Genomic DNA, 13209 nt, shown 5'->3' on the forward strand with positions numbered 1-13209 from the left:
TTATAGTGAGCATGTGCTGTTTTTATAATAAAAAGGAAAAAAAGGTATCTTCATTTTGAAAAGAAACAAATAGAATGAAATGAGTGCTATTTATGATATAAACAAAGACATTTTTAAAATTAGGATAGAAGAATATAGACAAATGGAAAAATAAATCATGTTCCTCTTTAGAATTTATAGTATATTCACACATAAATATAATAAAGGTAAATCTTCCCAAGCTATAAATAGATTTATTTATAATAGATTTATTATATCAATTAGCATTTCAAAATAAGAAACTTCCTGTTTATATTTATTATACTCTCCTTTTATATGACCCACTGAACATAGCAAAAAAAAAAAAATTAAAATTAAAAAATAAGGAAGAAAGCCTCCATTTTCAATGAGACAAGGAAGCACCAAACCAGAAACCATGAAGCAAACCTGCTGGTTACTGTGGGATCAGTACCAGAACAGGAAACAGATGCCAGGTACCTCCTTGAACCCACAGTAGGACCCAGATCTTTCAAAAGGTCTCTTGTGGAAGGTTTAATCCATCTATGAGAAGTGGTAGCACGGGCTGCCTCCAGAGACTGGGGATTGTCCTGTAGAGAGTGGGATACATACTGAAGACTGGCAGCAGAGGTAGAGCTACAGGAACTACGTCGCTGACCTCACCTCCAGAGAGGGAGACATGCAAGGATCACTGGTGGGATGGAGGCGAAAGAGGAAGTGGCAGCACCACTAGATTGCACTGCAGGGAGCCCATGAGTCTAAGCCACATGGATTTCCAGAATACCAAAATCTGAGGGGAGATTCTCCCCCAAGAAAAAGGAAATAACTGAAAGGGTGTTTGAGACAACAAAACCTATTAAAGTTGAAGGATCCTAGATGCTCTTCAATCCCAACTTCTCCACTTGTCATACTGTTATTTAGCCAGTAGTGGACCCCATTCAATGATAAGTAATAATCAAATAGAAACCATAATGGGATTTATGCATAGAAGTTGTAGAGGAAGGGAATACACACAAAAGGCTGATAAAAAAAATAATAAATACCAGAAGAGAAATTACCCAAGGAAACAGAAAAGATGTTCAGATAAATTGTCTATATTTGTCTATATTCTCAAAGAAATTTCAGACAACACTATCTTTCCAGAAAAAGACCTCAGAGGAAAGACATAAGAATTCAAAGAAGCAATTTAAAAAAATTAAAGAAGATAAAAGATAAGCTAATAGATTCAGGATAAAAATGGCAGAGTAAACCATGTAGAGATGGAATCTACATTAGAAGCAACAGAAAATAAGATACAAACAATTGACTTTATAGTTTGAACCATAGTAGAAAGATTTTGGGATAGCACATGAAATGAACAACAACAAAGCCAAAGATTTGTTCATTATTCTAGAGCAAATTGCTAGTGTTATCAAAGAAAGACCAATAATAGGGATCCCTGGCATTTTTTCAAGAAGAATAGGCATTTCCAAAGAAGGAGAATAAAAGGAATTAAATATAAATCATTTTCAAAAATAAAAGTGAAGAGAACTTTCTTGAAATAAGGATGATTTGAATCTACAGATCAAAAGAGCATATATATTCCAAGAAAAATGGACACAGACTGTTCAACATCAAGATATATCCCACTGAAGTTATGAAACACCAAGGATAAAGAAAATCTCGTATGGATGGCTATGTAGTTAGTAAATCATGTACAGAGAGAAAAATTAAGTTTCTTTGGGCTTCTTCACAGTGCCAAAAGACAGAGATCCAACATTTAAAAAGGTCTAAAGAAAAGAAAACATGATTCAACGATGTGTATACTCGTATATCAAGTTATCCTTCAAGTATAAAGACAATAGGCAGGCATTCTCAGGCATGTGGAACCTTAGGGAATAAAGCACTCAGGAACCCTTCTTGAAAAACAACTTTTGAATGAAATCCATCCAACCAAAGAATGAGTTGAAATAAATTCCAGAATAGAGAATCCAGGTATTGAATTAGATTCCTAGGGTTGCCATAACAAAGTACCACAAACTGGATGACTTAGAAAAATAGAAATGTATTGTCTCACAGTTCTGGAGTCTAGAAGTCTGAAATCAAGGTGTCAGCAGGAGGACCGCTGAAGGAACAAGGGAAGGATCCTTCCTTACCTCTTCCAGTGTCTTGTAGTCCTGGATGTTCACTGCCTTGTAGTGAACGTGGTATGTTCCCTATGTCCCTTTATATAGTCTTCCCTCTGTGCATGTCTGTGTCCAAATTTCCCTTTTTATAAGGACACAAGTCATATTGGATTAGGGTCCACTCTAATGACCTCATTTTAACTTGATTACCCCTGTAAATAGTCTACTTCCAAATAGTGTCACATTCTGAGGTACTGAGAGTTAGGACTTCTACATACCTTTTGGGGGGAACATACGATTGAACCTGTAACACTGGGGCAACATAGAGGGGTGAGTACTGAGTCTATCACTAAAGCTAAAACTAAATGACAGCAAGAAGAATGGTTAGAGAACAAGATGAAATGAGGTAAGCATTGACAATGGAATATAATAAAAATCAAGAGACAGATTCAAGTATGAACTGCCTGCAGTGGGATAGAAGTAATTCCTCATCATTCATAGCAGGAAGTCAATAGATACTACTTAAAATTGAAACTTGTCATTTTTTTTAAAGCATAGCAAATTCAGTGCTCTCATTTTTTTTTTAATTCTAAAAGAATTAATCTTTTAAGAACTTGTGGTAAAGAATCTAGCCATTTCTAAGTTTTGCTTCAATTTTTCTACCATTAAATTCAAGTAAAATATTAAAATTTTTTCATCTAAAATAGTATGCAGAGTACGAGCCTATTTTTATAAAATGTTATCGGTCGTTCCATCTGTTTTTCCACATACCTATAGAGTCTCTTAATAATGTTTTATAGATGTTGGGAATGGTTGTCTCTAGACGGTAGGATTCATAGTAAGGATTTTTTAAAAACTTTTTTTGGTGCTTTTCTATATTACTTCAATTTTTATAATGAATATTTGTTAATTTGAAAAAATAAAAATAAAGTCATTATTTCACATTTTCCCAAAAGCTTTCTTTGTAGGCATTGGAAGTAGGACTCAACTTCAGGTCCTAGGAAGAAATGGGTCCAGGAGGCAGAAGGTAGGATCTGAGTGCTGTGACAGCTGACACAAGGTCAGTGGATTGTCACAACTGGGGGTCCTTTTTCACAGCTGCTATGGCAGAAAAGTCAACTGAAAATGCCACCACATGTACTAAGTACTTTCCACAGTCAGAACCAGCCCCCAAAGAAGCCACATGGCCTCTAAGTTCAGCAAAATGAATGAGAACTGCCTTCTAACTTTTGAAAGTGTCCAACATTTGCTTTATGGTGACATCAAAGAAGTCACTGCTCCCAGAAACCAACCTGGAGGCTGGCTCTGATCTTTTCGACCCCCCAAGCAAGAAAGCTGCCTGTGTAACTGTCCTGAGCTCACAGCTGTGTGACCAACCAAGTTCCCCACCCCACCCTCCAAACCAGACTTTTTCAACAGGAAAGGCATCTGTGTGCATAACGGTCATCATCATATCCATATTTTATTGTTCCTCTTCTTCTATCTGGTTGCCACCAAATGTTTGGCAGGAAATTTATCTTTTATTACTTTGCTTCCTGTGTTTTAATAGAAATGGTGGTGGTTTCTGTGGATACAGCATGCAGGCAGCTGGGGTTTTGTGAGGCTAAGCATATCACAAAGAGTTGTGGCCTTTCCGCCTTGCTTCCTAAAAGCTGGTGCTGGCCCTCTCATTCAGCCTTTCTAGCCTGCGTAACATAACAGGTGTCCCAACAGGACACACCAGCTCAGCAGCAACGGGTATAGGGACAAGCAGGGGGGCAGGGAAGTTTGCATTGGGAATAGGGTCCGGGCCTGTGAAAGCAATTTCTATGAGGCCTGAGATGTTATCTAAACCTAAACGCAGGCCTAAGGAAGTGTGGCCCATATGACCCACATATTGAGCTCTGCCAAAGGGCTAGGGATTACATGTAACCAGTGTCTCCAAGGGACAGAATCGCTAGAGAGGTTGTCATAGTAACCATAGTCCTAGAGGCAGGTGGTAGGCCTTCAGTGAAGGTTGAGCACAAACACAGCAGGAGACATGAAGGCAGCACCTGCCAGCAGCCTGGGAAAGCTTCTTGGAAAATGTTGTCTATACTCGTTTTTCTTTTTAATCAGAAAGTTTGTTATTAAGCACACAGAAAATTATGTTAAAATGTATAGGAAATCAATTTATTTCAAATAAAATAATGCAAGTCTTATGCTCTCTGTGTTTTGAATCTAAGTCATAGAATTATCTGTCACAATTTGTCCATCTCCTCTTTGCTCTCTAGCTACATCTAAGACTGGTGCTAATTTTTCAGAGGCTGAGTGTCTCAGGTTATACCCATTTGGACAAGGCAGCAGAGCCGTCTCATCACCCCCCAACCCTGACATTTGAATTACCTGCGCCTCCCCTCATAATCCTTTATCTTTCAGTTCTTTAATTCATGATCATCTTCTTATGTGTCACTGTGCCTGGTAAGGCTTGTTTTTCTGACAGTTCTAGTTTGAGAAGATGGATTTTGATCTACTTATGTATGTTCTCTTAGTTGCATCTTTTCCACACCAAAGTTTACATCTCTAGAGAGCTACCTCTGTTTATTATAATTTTTACATTATTGTATAATTTGACTCATTCAGTGAAAGTAGACTATGAACAAACAGCAACATGAATATGGTTCTTTCACCACAGCCTTCCAGCTTCCTCTTGGACTACTGTCCACAATAGGGGCTGACAGAAGTCTCTGCCTTATGCAACTTCGAATCTTGGGTGGCTGTGTTTAGCCATTTTTATGTGTGCTACTTCAGCTCATTCAATCCTTAGCCTGCTACAAATAGGCTTCTGCCTCTTCTACTCCACTGACAAGCTCTTTCCAAGACTACCCATGAGCCCCGACTCATGCTAAATATGATTGACTCTCATTTGTCAAAAAAATATGTTTCAACTCTCATTTCCCTAAACCCTCTGTTCATATGTGAAACTACTTAACACTGCCTCCATCCTTAAACTCCCTTTTCCACTGATTTCTCTTACATCTTGCTCTCCCAGTTCTTGCAAGCTCTCTAATCATTCCTCTTACTCTTTAATAAGCTTCTCTTCCTCCTTTGCCCAGAAGTTTTGAAGGTTTCATTCTCAGTGAACAGGCTCTTTTATCCTTACGTTTTAGCCACCAAATATGTCCAAACCAAGACCTCCTCAGAGTTCCAGTCTCATATATCCAGCTCCTGTTAAGATGTTTTAATTTGACCCGGGTAACACACCATCATGCCCCCAAACCCTGCCTCTCTTCCTGGGTTACATTGTCTGCATTACATTACATTTCTGCAGTCCAGGGAAATGTGCTCATGAATAAAAATGAGAACGGTTCCGGGGTCCCCAAAGTGGAAGTAACTCTGAGAGTTGATATTAGTATCCTTGGTTTGATCAGAAATCATGGCCTCGAGGGATTTAGCACATACTGACCTCAGAGAGGAAATTCAATTGCTCTTTCTCCTGTATCTATGCCCCCTTAGAGGTATTTATCTTCCCAGGTAGAAGATGGGGAGGAATAACTATGCTTCTCCCTGTACTAGTGATGTCAGCCTAGAGATGGGTATATGTTTTGAAAACAAGAAAGGAGGGGCTCAAGTGGATGAAGAGAGAGCTCAGTAGGATTCTCCCAAATGCTCTAATGTGTCCTGAGAATACAAACCAAGCCAACTCATTTAGCTCAGAACCATGGAGGTTTAATCTTTGAAAAATATACTTCCTTCCTGTAATTCTAGTAATTACTGATTCTGGCATTTTTGGAAATCCCACCAGTCACCCTGTCTCTTCCAAAAAATTGAGTCACAAAAATAAAACCAAGAGAAAAATTAATTTGACCTCTTTGCTCTCTGAAATGCACTGGTGGAAAAAGCCTAGGAGAATGTGGTAAGGATTGGGGGAGTCCCACTTCAACTGGTTCTTCTATCTCAAGGAAAAATAAACTGAAGAAAGGATTGAAAAAAAAAAAGGTTTAAATCGACATCCACAGGAAAAGGATATTGTGGGAAAAGAGTTTAAACTTGGACTATTCTAGTATTTAGAGAAGGCGTTTTTAACTTGATAACTATGAATGGGCTCTATCAGAATATATGATCCTCTAGAAACCGTGAGCTACGTGTTTTTGTATCTGCATTTTTCTGAGGAAAGAGTCCATAGCTTTTATAGATTCTCAAAGGGGTCCCTAACATCCCAAAGGGTAAGAACTACTCACTTATAGGTTAACTTAGTTGTATTGGTTATCTTTGCTATATAATAAATCACCCCAAAACTTAGCAGTGTACTACAACTAACATTTATTATGTCACAGGTTGTCGGGTCAGAAATTGAGGTGTGGTGTAGCTGGGTGACTCAGGGTCTCTTGTGATGTTGCAGTCACAAAGTCAGTTAGGGTCGCTTCCCTAAGGCTTGACTGGGGCTAGAGAATCTGCTCAAGTACCTGCCAGCAGAAAGCCTCAGTTCCATACTGGCTATTGGCAAGAGGCCTCCATTCCTTGCCACATGGACCTCTCTATTGGGCTGCTTCGGTGTCCTCTGAATGAGTGTCAACTGCTGAATGAGTGACCAAGAGAAAGAGCAAGAAGGAAGCCACAATGCCTTTTATGACAGTCTCGGGAGCCATACATTGTCATTCCTGCTATTCAAAGCAAGACAGCTCATACTCAAGAGCAGGTAATTAAGCTCCACTTTTTGAAGGGAGGACCATCAAAGAATTTGTGGATGTCTGTTGAAACTGCCAAACTAGTAAAGAGGCCATATTTTATAGTCTTGCTGAGAAGCAAATTTCTCTCTCCTGTGCAACTCCCCTCTTCTTCCACCAGCTCATTTCAGTGTTTGAAACTCCTCTAGGGTAGGGAACCCTCATGACGTTAAACAAATTATTAAACTTCTTTGTGTCTCAATTTTCTTCACTGGTTACTGGGGATAATAAAAATACCTACGTCATAGGATTATTGTATAAAGATTAAGTGAAACGCTGGATTAATAAATGTTAAAAAATGTTAGGTATAAAATAGTGACCCCACCCTCAATATAGAATTTTCCATTTCCGTTAAATATTTATGGATTGTAAATCTTCTAGATGGGGTGAGAAGTGATTACAGAGAATGTATTTGTAACACAGGTGCTATAGGGCAGGGAGAAACAAAAGAAGTTAAAAACAGACCCTGTCCTTGATAGGTCTAAAATGTAGTTGGAGAGAAAAGATATTCTATACATGAAACAGAGGAATGGTCTGAAAATCTTGTGACACTCGAGGATACGGAGAGTACCTGCAGTGAGTATAATTTTAAAGGTTAAGATTCACACCAAAAAGCATAAATGAAATTTAAGGGGAAATGAATGCTGAAGTTTGAAGGGGGACCACAGAAATCTTTTCAGGGACCATAGCAGGAAAAATAGAGAAAAGAGAAGGATTTACAAAGTCAAGATTTCACAGAGAAAGTAATGAACTTAGAAACAGGAGTTTCTCTGACAGAAGAAAGGTTTTGTGCTGTGGCAATCCCTGAACGAGATTTAACATATTTCTCAATCTATTTATTAAAACAAAAATATTCTGTTAACCTTTCAAGAGCAAGGAAACTGTCTACAAGCTTTCGTAAGCCAACAGTGAGCTATGGAGGATATTATGTGTTATTTAAAAAAAAAAAAATGCATACCGAGAAACCACTTCTCTAATCTCGACTTCAGATTAAAATGTTTACTGGTGAGCATTCTACAGAGCGGGTTCCCTGCAGCCCAGCTTTTCTGCTTTTTTTTGTATTGTGGAAGGAGCCAGACTTCTAGGAGCTGTTTGATTCTATAGGGCTCATACAGACTCAGATTCTCAACAGACCTCACAGGCCTCACAAGGCTGGAGGAAGGAAGAGAAGAGAAGCGGCTCCAGTCTGGTCCCAAAGGCCCATTTGCAGCACGGAGGGCACAGGACACAAGGATGATCAGATTCTCCTGGGACCTTCAGTTACCACCTCTCATCTCTGAGTTCTGGCACTCCATTTTCTTATTTTGGGGGAACTAGCGTAAGTTAATTTTAGTCTATAGGTAGCCCAAGATATTTTGAAGTGGGTGAAAGTCAAGTGCTCACTCATAACCTTGTTATTAAGTTATAACGAAAGCAAATCTCAGACCAGATTTTACCCCTTTACACGTACATTTGTTAAACAAATATTCAAGAGCAGTTAGGCACAGAACATTTCATGCAGTGCGTGTGCTCTGTAGCTTCCATGAAGTACCAGTTCTCGTCCTTTTAAGTGCTCCAACTACATGCTGGCGTGAATGGTCCACTGGAGGCAGACATTTCAGAGGCATTTCATTACCCTTGTGGTCAGCATCGGTAACCAGAAACCCTCCTAAAGCTATGTCTGGAGACAGGAGTAGTTCAGGATCAAGTGCCTGACACCATTCTTACAGGTTCATGCTAAAGGTCTTGTTAAATCCTATTCGGGCAAACATGAGGAGTGCCTCTAAAATATTTTAGCTTATTCACATACCTTGACTATCTTTAATTTCATTAGGAAGAGCCATTTTCTATCATTCTTCATGCTAATTACCAAGCCACTAATTTCATCAAATCAAATCAATTTATGATATTGTTGGAAAACGAGTTCTTGGTGTATGTGTGCCACAGGAAAGAACTCAAGGACACACAGAATAAACCAAGCAAGTGGTGGATTTATTAAAGAACAATACACTCTCAAGGTGAGAGAGGGCAAGCCAGGAGAAGAGCAGCTGCCCTGAAGAACAATTGGACTTTGGAATTTATTTCACTAAAAATGGGGGTGGAGGGGGGCGGAACAGAGAGAGAGCACAGAGCTCATAACACCAGCATGGGCCAGGGAGCTGTGTCCTACACAACTAGACTGAGAAACCATGTTTTGAAGGGGGGGGAATGCGAAAAAAGAGGGGGGAGAAAGAAATAATCAAGATTTAGGGGTGGTGTTACTGTTACAGGTGTTCCTCAATGACCACTCTTTCCTGTCGGGAAGAGGGATTTTTGTCCTTATTTGGCTTGGTCAGAACTGTCATAGCAACACAGGGGGTGCAGATTTTCCCTAACTCAAGGCTAATAATATTATAATCCATTATAATTAGCAAAAGTTCACCTTGAGGGGAAAGATGGCGCCCGGATCTGCTCTCGGTCACCAAAAGCTAGTTCTGGCCAGTCTAGTAGCTGCACTTTTTCTTAAGGATAATCTCATCTCCTCCCTCTTTTGTCTCCCCTTACCTCCTCCTTTCCTTCCTCCCCCTCTCTCCCAGCAGCCCTGTTCTTTCTGCCTGAGGTAATAGAATCACTGTGCTGATCAGTAGTATCGGCTGTGGATCAAAATGTAGAGTACTCAAGCACTTGTAGGGGCCACCTTGGCAGGTGGTCTTTCTGATAAAATGCTGGCTGACACCTCGGGTGGAGATTGCCCCTGGAATTGAAGCCTAATCTAACTAGCAAGGACACAGCGTTTCCTATCAATGCTGCAGTATTTTCAAGTAGAGTACAGATATCAAGACACTTTCTTTGGCCTGAGAGAAAAAAACAATCATTTTCACAAGGTTCAGTGGAAAGCTAGTTGATATCAGCAACATCAGTCCCAGTTTCTGTGACTATTTCATCAGTCGCAACTTCTGTCTAGAAAGATATTAACTTGGTGCAAAAGTAATTGAGGTTTTTGCAATTATTATTATTTTTTAAGATTTTATTTGGGAAAGGGAACAGGACTTTATTGGGAAACAAGTGTGTACTTCCAGGACTTTTTTCCAAGTCAAGTTGTTGTCCTTTCAATCTTAGTTGTGGAGGGCGCAGCTCAGGTCCAGTTGCCATTTTCTAGTTGCAGGGGGCACAGCCAACCATCCCTTGCGGGAGTCGAACTGGCAACCTTGTGGTTGAGAGGACGCGCTCCAACCAACTGAGCCGTCCGGGAGCTCAGCTCAAGGTGCCGTGTTCAATCTTAGTTGAAGGGGGTGCTGCCCACCATCCCTTGTGGGAGTCGAGGAATCAAACTGGCAACGTTGTGGTTGAGAGCCCACTGGCCCATGTGGGAATCAAACCGGCAGCCTTTGGAGTTAGGAGCATGGAGCTCTAATCGCCCGAGCCACCGGGCTGGCCCTGCAATTATGTTTTACCCTTTTAAACCGCAATTACTTTTGCTCCAACCTAATAATGTGAGATATGATTAAAGTCTGTGAGATTGTATTGAGGACTCCAAATTCCTAAGCATTATAATACAGGGAGATACTTGTTACTTGAAAAGAGGTTATTGTAGCACAAGTAGAAGGAAATATTATTTCCTGGTTCTTATGGACCTGGTTACCCCCAAGGGAAGTTCAGACTGTAAACAAATAATTCATTCTGGGCAAAATCAAAGGTCATAATGTAGCAGTCCACAGAAATCTTTTATTCAGCCTGAGAAATATTGTAAAATTATTGAATTTGATTGCTATTACTTAAAAATCAGTTGCCATTCTCATAAAAATCTAGATTGCTAGCTTCTCTTGAAAAAAATCAGTTCTGGCAACACTACGTCTGCATTGCCTGCTGACATCAGGCAGCTGGAATCAAGGACACATGTAACAGGCATTTCCTCTCCAGTTTGCACAGTTCTCATGGTGCCCTAATAATTCCCGACACTCAGGCCCAATGGTGCCATTTATAATTGCACCTGGACTGCCGTATTTCTTGTAGTAGAGTTAAGAGAAATGAACTATTTCTTGTGCCTGCAGCATTATTTTTGCATCATAGTTAGGAATGTGGGCCCTAGAGGCAGACAGCCTGGTTTTGAATCCTGTTTTTTTGTTGTTGTTGTTGTTGTTTTTACTTTCTTGTTACGTGACTTTGGGCAAGTTGTTTAACCTTTCTAAGCCTAAATTTCCTTATCTGTAAAATGAGAGTAATGCTGGTATTTTACTTCATAGGGTTGTTGTAGGATTAAAACACTTAGGGCAGCTTCAAACAAGTGCATTTCCCACCCAACCTACTTTAGTCTTGTATGTTACCCACCTGGCCCCCAGTAGGCACTGAGTTTGTGATCTCTGATTTAAATAAATATTTGGATGTCATTTCATAAGGAATTATTAACAAAACTGAGCATGTCCAGAAGACATTCCTCACCTTCAAAGATCATTTTATGGAACACCCCTTAGCAATCTGCATCAGCCAGCCCTTGACACTAAGTTAACAGACCAGAATCTTGGGTGGATTGTGAAACTATTTCTGACCAAATGCTTCCTTGGAATAAGATGATATCTCTGTCTCAACAGACAGCATGTCTTCATGAAAAGATAAACCTAAAATGGGAGAAGATATTTGCAACACATAGAGCTACAGAGGATTAGTATCCAAAATAATGTAAAGAATTTATATAAACTAATAAGAAAAAGACAACCAGCTGTATAGAAAAAAATGGACAAAAAAATAAACAAGCAGTTTCCAGAGGAAGAAATAGCGATGACCTATAAATATGGGAAAAGATGTTCAATTCCATAGTAATCCAGAAAATGAAAGTTAAGACCACAATAAAATATCCTTCCATACCCATCATATCAGCAAAAATGTTACAGTCTAACAATATCACCAACCAGGTCCATGCATTGCTGGTTGAATGTAGATTGGCCTAACCTCTTTGAAGAGCAGTTTAGAACTCTCTGGAAAAGCTGTTTATCCAAGGTCCCAGCCGTTTCACTCCTAGGAATCAACCCTAGAGAATCAAACTCTTGCAGAGCTGCACCAGGACACAGGAACAAAAATATTTGTGGCCCCATTGTTTAGAAGAGGAAGAAACTTTCCTCTACCCTGCTAGGTTCTTTCAGCCAGTCTAATAATTAAATTGACATGAGACAGATTAGATTAACAAGAGAAAATAACCAAATTTAACTGCATACCTACACATGGGGACCCCACATAAATGAGAGGTAAACAGACAGAAAGGGAAAATGAGGTAGATGTGACATTCTGAGCTAAGGATGAGGTAAGGCACCTTAAGGCTTCAGAGGGGAGGAAGGTCATTTGCGGAATGATAAGAAAAGCAAGTGTTCAGTAATTAGAAGTTTGCTCTGTCCTGCATATAGGTCATAAAGAGTTATTTCCAGTGATAATTCTTATCATGGGCAAGGCCCCTAATTTAAATTCTTTAAGGGAAGGCAGCCATATGGCTCAGTTGTTTAGAGCGTGAGCTCTGAACAACAGGGTTGCTGATTCGATTCCCACATGGGCCAGGGAGCTGCGCCCTCCACAACTAGATTGAAGACAGTGAGCTGCCGCTGAGCTGCCAGAGGGGCAGCTGGATGGCTCAGTTGGTTAGAGTGTGAGCTCTCAATAACAAGGTTGCCAGTTCAATTCCTTCATGCGATGGTGGGCTGCTCCCCCTGCAATTAAAGATTGAATCCGGCAACTGGACTTGGAGCTAAGCTGCGCCCTTCACAACTAGACTGATGAACAATGACTTGGACCAACTTGGGCCCTGGAGAAACATACTGTTACCCAATATTCCCCAATAAAATTTATTTTAAAAAAAATTCTTTAAGGGAGAGATAAAAGTTTCTCATGAGCTCACAGAGTCTTGATTGCCTTCAGCTCAAAATGATCCACATGCCAAAATGGCACATCTTGGAGAAGCCTATTCTGAATGCTTTTATTTGTAATAGCCCAAATTGATAATAACTTAAATGTTTATCAGCAGAATAAATAAATTAAATATGACATATTCTTACAAAAGAGTAACATGCAGTCACTATATCAATCAACAAGAATGATTCTCAAAACATGCTAGATACAAAAAGCAAGTTGCATAAGAAAACACATATGTCATGTACATAAAACAGCAGGCAAAGCACTACTACTATTGTTCAGGAATACAAGTATAACATATGTATAGAAATGAGATAGAGGATGGGTCTGCAAGGGGCTTCACTATAATAGAACTGCTTTATTTCTTAAGTTGTGTGGGTATTACCTGAATATGTGTTGTACAAAGTGTGATCAAACAATATGGTGAGTGTATAAATAAAATAAAAAAATTATTACAGTAAAAGATACATTGCCATTAATCTCCCTCAAAATACTCCCTCTCGCTTCAAACATACTTATCCCATCATTCTTGCCACTTTCTGAAGCAGTTCCTCTTTCATGAGTGTCTT

This window comes from Rhinolophus ferrumequinum, chromosome 13 (assembly GCF_004115265.2).
Source record: "Rhinolophus ferrumequinum isolate MPI-CBG mRhiFer1 chromosome 13, mRhiFer1_v1.p, whole genome shotgun sequence".
Taxonomy (NCBI): domain Eukaryota; kingdom Metazoa; phylum Chordata; class Mammalia; order Chiroptera; family Rhinolophidae; genus Rhinolophus; species Rhinolophus ferrumequinum.